Consider the following 7,759-nt stretch of genomic DNA (forward strand, 5'->3'; position numbering starts at 1 on the left):
TAGCAAAATTAAACAGAGGATTTAATTGTAGGTGGCAGTATTACCATCAGTGACTGCCTGGTACAAAACAATTGGCTTCTCACATATTTTAGAAACAAAAGCATCGGTCTTCAAGGACAAAATTAAGAGGGAATCAGCCACTCTTGGAGGACAATTGAAACAGACGCCTCACAAGTCGTCAACTGGCAGCTTCATTAAATAGTCGCAAAACACCAGTCTCAAAGTCAACAGTGACGAGGCGACTCCGGAATACTGGCCTTCTAGGCAGAGTTCCTCTGTCCAGTGTCTGTGTTCTTTTGCCCATCTTAATCTTTTATTTTTATTTGCCAGTCTGAGATATTGCTTTTTCTTTGCAACTCTGCCTAGAAGGCCAGTATCCCGGAGTCGCCTTGTCACTGTTGACTTTGAGACTGGTGTTTTGCGGGTACCATTTAATGAAGCTGCCAGTTGAGGACTTGTGAGGTGTCTTTTTCTCAAACTAGACACTCTAGTGTACTTGTCCTCTTGCTCAGTTGTGCACCGGGGCCTCCCACTCCTCTTTCTATTCTGGTTAGAGCCACTTTGCGCTGTTCTGTGAAGGGAGTAGTACACAGCGTTGTACGAGATCTTAAGTTTCTTGGAAATTTCTCGCATGGAATAGCCTTAATTTCTCAGATCAAGAATAGGCTGATATTTCAGGTGGCATTTTAAAACAGCTCTTACACTAAAAGGACATGATCATGATTTTCACAAATTCATAGTATTATTCTAACCTCATAGTGTGGATATATATATATATAAAACACAGGAAATCAAGTTTTTGATTGCATTAAGGCTTTAACATCTCTGAAGGCGTTATGATTGATGGGTACGTACTGTAGATAGTTATGTTTCTACACTTCAACACACAGATGGTCTGGGTCCAAAATGACCCCCTATTCCCTATAGGGCTCTGTTCAAAAGTCATGCACTACATAGAGAATAGGGTGCTATTTGGGAAGCAACTTTGATGAGGACCTTTTTTTTCAACAAATGCCAAGATAGCAGCCGTGGCTTCTCTTTCACACTCCTGCATTGTCATGTCCAATAGCTCAACTGAGCCACAAACATGAACATGGCTAGACAATTAGGCAGATGTTAGCATGGGTCACCCAGGCCCAGAGAATAAACTAGTTTTGACACTGCAATATACTCTGCTTTGTCGCAGTGGCAATAAACTATACAGTGGGTTCACATGCACAAGCACAACATGGAAATTAATATTAAGTAGGAAGGGGTTGATTATTGTGATGATGAACCTTCTTATAAAGATATGATGAAGATATGTTTGCAGTCCAGGAGACGAGATTCGGTCAGGTAGGATGAAGCTACTAATAGTTTTGTCTCGCTTAAAATTGCAATTTGTGACTGCTTGCATGTTGATTATCAGGAAAGCAACCTCAACAACCCACTGCTTGATTGTTGTTTGGCAAAGAATATTTGATTGTTTATCCTTCACGTTTCCAAATTAGTTGGCTTGTTCTAACCTATCTGTCGGGTGTACTAGAAATGCGTTGGATCTCAGGCTTCAGTGATCAAACTGCTACACGCATAGTAGCCTCTGTGGGGGAGGTTTTGTAGCAGAACTTTAAATTAACTGTGAGTTTAAACTGATACTATGAAAGAGGATGATTATTGGTAGTTAGTAGTTACAGTACGTTTTGTTGTATGATATAGCTTTGTATTTAATTATTTTTTTTATTTTTTGTGTGTCAATAGAAGGGTGATACTACAAAAGAGAATCTTTTGAAGTAGAAGGGTTTTCCCAAATAACTGCCATGAGGATAACTGCCTGTGAGGTCTCATCTAACCTGTGGGATACCTGAGGTCTCAACTGACCAAATAAACGGATGCAATACTGCTGGCATGGGGGAATGGGAATCAGGGCACGGCCTACGGATTAAACAATGAGGCATGTGTACAACTGAAAATATTGAGTAAATAAGCAGCCTTAATAAAAATTTTTTTTTTTCGATAGGCATGAAAACCACATATCAACAGGTTCAACCATGATTCTAAGAATAATTACACAAAAAGAAAATAAATATTTACCTAATACAATATAACATACAGCAAGCTGTACATTGTGACTAAAAGAAGAAAAACTCAGTGAGCTATTTCTACTAGGATAATTGCCCCCAACAAGTGTTTAAAACCTCTCTGGGATATGTGGGACGGTACCATCCCACCTGGCCGGTACCGTCCCACCTGGCCAACATCCAGTGAAAATGCAGAGCGCCAAATTCAAATAAATTACTATAAAATTTAACTTTCATGATGAAATCACACATTCAATATAGCAAATTAAAGCTACACTTGTTGTGAATCCAGCCAACGTGTCAGATTTCAAAAATGCTTTACGGCGAAAGCAAACAATGCTATTATCTGAGGATAGCAACCAAGCAAACAAACACAGACCATCATATTTCAACCCTCCCGGCGTGACACAAAACGCAGAAATAAAGATATAATTCATGCCTTACCTTTGACGAGTTTCTTCTGTTGGCTCTCCAATATGTACCATAAACATCACAAATGTTCCTTTTGTTCGATTAATTCCGTCGATATATATCCAAAATGTCCATTTATTTGTTTTGTTCGCTAAAGTCCATAATTTATGTCCAAATACCTCCTTTTTGTTCACGTGTTGAGTTCAAAAATCCAAACTCACGACGCGCGGGCAAGTCCAGGCGAAAGTTCAGACGAAAAGTTCAAAAAGTTATATTACAGTTCGTAGAAACATCTCAAACGACGTATAGAATCAATCTTTAGGATGTTTTTAACATACATTTTCAATAATGTTCCAACCGGAGATTTCCTTTGTCTTTAGAATTGCAATGCAATGCAGGTCGCTCTCACGTCAGCGCGCGATCAGCTCATGCCACTCGGCAGACCTGTTACTCAATCAGCTCTCATTCGCCCCCACTTCACAGTAGAAGCATCAAAGCCTTAGGAAGTGCAATATGACCCCATAGACACTGTATATTCGATAGGCAATGACTTGAAAAACTACAAACCTCAGATTTCCCACTTCCTGGTTGGATTTCTTCTCTGGTTTTTCCCTGCCATATGAGTTCTGTTATACTCACATACATCATTCAAACAGTTTTAGAAACGTCAGAGTGTTTTCTATCCAAATATCCTAATATGCATATATTAGCAACTGGGTCTGAGTAGCAGGCAGTTTACTCTGGGCACCTTATTCATCCAAGCTACTCAATACTGCCCCCAGCCATAAGAAGTTAAATTACTTGGCGTTACCTTCGATTGTAAACTATCATGGTCAAACATATAGATTCAAAGGTTGTAAAGATTGGGAGAGGTCTGATCGTAATAAAGAGATGCTCTGAAAAAAAAGCAAGTCCTGCATGATCTAGTTTCGTCTTATCTTGATCATTGTCCAGTCTTGTGGTCGAGTGCTGCACGGAAAGACCAAGTTAAGCTGCAGCTGGCCCAGAACAGAGCGGCACATCTTGCTCTTCATTGTAATCAGAGGGCTGGTATAAATGCTATGTATGCCAGTCTCTCTTGGTTTAGAGTTGAGAGACTGACTGCATCACTTCTTCTTTTTATAAGTAACTTCACTGTCCCCAAACCCAGATCAAATTCAAGAAAGCGTACAATATTATATAGAGCCATTATTGCACAAAACGTTCCATCTCATAAAGCACAAGTGAACAGCAAACCTGGTTTAAAAAAACAGATAAAGCAACACCCCATCTCTCCCCTATTTGATCTAGATAGCTTGTGTGTCAACTCAGCAAAAAAAGAAACATCCTCTCACTGTCAACTGCGTTTATTTTCAGCAAACTTAACATGTGTAAATATTTGAATGAACATAACAACTGAGACAAAAACTGAACTAGTTCCACAGACATGTTACTAACAGAAATTGAATAATGTGTCCCTGAACAAAGGGGGGTCGAAATCAAAAGTAACAGTGCGTATCTGGTGTGGCCACCAGCTGCATTAAGTACTGCAGTGCATCTCCTCATGGACTGCACCAGATTTGCCAGTTCTTGCTGTGAGATGTTACCCCACTCTACCACCAAGGCACATGCAAGTTCCCGGACATTTCTGGGCAGAATTGCCCTAGCCCTCACCCTCCGATCCAACAGGTCCCAGACATGCTCAATAGGATTGAGCTCCGGGCTCTTTGCTGGCCATGGCAGAACACTGACATTCCTGTCTTGCAGGACATCATGCACAGAACGAGCAGTATGGCTGGTGGCATTGGCATGCTGGAGGGTCATGTCAGGATGAGCCTGCAGGAAGGGTACCACATTATTGAGGAGGATGTCTTCCCTGTAACGCACAGCGTTGAGATTGCCTGCAATGACAACAAGCTCAAATCAAATCAAATATATTTATATAGCCCTTCTTACATCAGCTAATATCTCAAAGTGCTGTACAGAAACCCAGCCTAAAACCCCAAACAGCAAGCAATGCAGGTGTAGAAGCACGGTGGCTAGGAAAAACTCCCTAGAAAGGCCGAAACCTAGAGAGGAACCAGGCTATGAGGGGTGGCCAGTCCTCTTCTGGCTGTGCCGGGTGGAGGTTATAACAGAATATGGCCAAGATATTAAAATGTTCATAAATGACCAGCATGGTCAAATAATAATAATGACAGTAGTTGTCGAGGGTGCAGCAAGTAAGCACCTCAGGAGTAAATGTTAGTTGGCTTTTCATAGCCGATCATTAAGAGTATCTCTACCGCTCCTGCTGTCTCTAGACAGTTGAAAACAGCAGGTCTGGGACAGGTAGCACGTCCGGTGAACAGGTCAGGGTTCCATAGCCGCAGGCAGAACAGTTGAAACTGGAGCAGCAGCATGGCCAGGTGGACTGGGGGCAGCAAGGAGTCATCATGCCAGGTAGTCCTGAGGCATGGTCCTAGGGCTTATAGAGAGAGAAAGAAAGAAAGAGAGAATTAGAGAGAGCATACTTAAAGTCACACAGGACACCGGAAAAGATAGGAGAAGTACTCCAGATATAACAAACTGACCCTAGCCCACCGACACATAAACTACTGCAGCATAAATACTGGAGGCTGAGACAGGAGGAGTCAGGAGACACTGTGGCCCCATCCGATGATACCTCCGGACAGGGCCAAACAGGAAGGATATAACCCCACCCACATTGCCAAAGCACAGCCCCCACACCACTAGAGGGATATCTTCAACCACCAACTTACCATCCTGAGACAAGGCCGAGTATAGCCCACAAAGATCTCCGCCACTGCACAACCCAAGGTGGGGCGCCAACCCAGACAGAAAGATCACGTCAGTGACTCAACCCACTCAAGTGACGCACCCCTCCTAGGGATGGCATGAAAGAGCACCAGTAAGCCAGTGACTCAGCCCCTGTAATAGGGTTAGAGGCAGAGAATCCCAGTGGAGAGAGAGGAAACGGCCAGGCAAGTCTTTCCGTTCACCTTCACACTCCTGGGCCAGACTACACTCAATCATATGACCCACTGAAGAGATGAGTCTTCAGTTAAGACTTAAAGGTTGAGACCGAGTCTACGTCTCTCACATGGGTAGGCAGACCATTCCATAAAAATGGAGCTCTATAGGACAAAGCCCTGCCTCCAGCTGTTTGCTTAGAAATTCTAGGGACAATTAGGAGGCCTGCGTCTTGTGACCGTAGTGTACGTGTCGGTATGTACGGCAGGACCAAATCGGAAAGATAGGTAGGAGCAAGCCCATGTAATTTTTTTATTTTTTTTATTTCACCTTTATTTAACCAGGTAGGCTAGTTGAGAACAAGTTCTCATTTGCAACTGCGACCTGGCCAAGATAAAGCATAGCAGTGTGAACAGACAACACAGAGTTACACATGGAGTAAACAATAAACAAGTCAATAACATGGTAGAAAAAAAAGAGAATCTATATACAATGTGTGCAAAAGGCATGAGGTAGGCAATAAATCGAATAATTACAATTTAGCAGATTAACACTGAAGTGATAAATCATCAGATGATCATGTGCAAGAAGATGCTTTGTAGGTTAGCAGTAAAACCTTGAAATCAGCCCTTGCCTTAACAGGAAGCCAGTGTAGGGAGGCTAGCACTGGAGTAATATGATAACATTTTTTGGTTCTAGTCAGGATTCTAGCAGCCATATTAAGCACTAACTGAAGTAGTGCTTCATCCGGGTATCCAGAAAGTAGAGCATTGTAGTAGTCTAACCTAGAAGTAACAAAAGCATGGATACATTTTTATGCATCATTTTTGGACAGAAAGTCTGATTTTTGCAATGTTACGTAGATGGAAAAAAGCTGTCCTTGAAACAGTCTTGATATGTTCGTCAAAAGAGAGATCAGGGTCCAGAGTAACGCCGAGGTCCTTCACAGTTTTATTTGAGACGACTGTACAACCATCAAGATTAATTGTCATATTCAACAGAAGATCTCTTTGTTTCTTTGGACCTAGAACAAGCATCTCTGTTTTGTCCGAGTTTAAGAGTAGAAAGTTTGCAGCCATCCACTTCCTTATGTCTGAAACACAGGCTTCTAGCGAGGGCAATTTTGGGGTTTCACCATGTTTCATTGAAATGTACAGCTGTGTGACATCCGCATAGCAGTGAAAGTTAACATTATGTTTTTGAATGACATCCCCCAAGAGGTAAAATATATAGTGAAAACAATAGTGGTACTAAAACGGAACCTTGAGGAACACCGGAATTTACAGTTGATTTGTCAGAGGACAAATCATTCACAGGGACAAATTGATATCTTTCCGACAGCTAAGATCGATACCAGGCCAGAACTTGTACGTGTAGACCAATTTGGGTTTCCAATCTCTCCAAAAGAATGTGGTGATCGATGGTATCAAAAGCAGCACTAAAGCAGCACTAGGAGCACGAGGACAGATGCAGAGCCTCGGTCTGACGCCATTAAAAGGTAATTTACCACCTTCACAAGTGTAGTCTCAGTGCTATGATGGGGTCTAAACCAGACTGAATCATTTCGTATACATTGTTTGTCTTCAGGAAGGCAGTGAGATGCTGAACAACAGCTTTTCTTTTTTTTTTAGAGAGGAATGGATGATTCGATATAGGCCGATAGTTTTTTATATTTTCTGGGTCAAGTTTTGGCTTTTTCAAGAGAGGCTTTATTACTGCCACTTTTAGTGAGTTTGGTACACATATGGTGGATAGAGAGCCGTTTATTATGTTCAACATAGGAGGGCCAAGCACAGGAAGCAGCTCTTTCAGTAGTTTAGTTGGAATTGGGTCCAGTATGCAGCTTGAAGGTTTAGAGGCCATTAATATTTTCATCATTGTGTCAAGAGATATAGTACTAAAACACTTAAGTGTCTCCCTTGATCCTAGTTCCTGGCAGAGTTGTGCAGACTCAGGACAACTGAGCTTTAGGGAGGAATACGCAGATTTAAAGGGGAGTCCGTAATTTGCTTTCTAATGATCATGATCTTTTCCTCAAAGAAGTTCATGAATTTATCACTGCTGAAGTGAAAGCCATCCTCTCTTGGGGAATGCTGCATTTTAGATAGCTTTGCGACAGTATCAAAAATACATTTCGGATTGTTCTTATTTTCCTCAATTAAGTTGGAAAAATAGGATGATTGATCAGCAGTGAGGGCTCTTCGATACTGCACGGTACTTTCTTTCTAAGCTAGTCGGAAGACTTCCAGTTTGGTGTGGCGCCATTTCCGTTCCAATTTTCTGGAAGCTTGCTTGTGAGTTCGGGTATTTTCTGTATACCAGGGAGCTAGTTTCTTATG

This window comes from Salvelinus alpinus, chromosome 10, assembly GCF_045679555.1.
Source record: "Salvelinus alpinus chromosome 10, SLU_Salpinus.1, whole genome shotgun sequence".
Taxonomy (NCBI): Eukaryota; Metazoa; Chordata; class Actinopteri; order Salmoniformes; family Salmonidae; genus Salvelinus; species Salvelinus alpinus.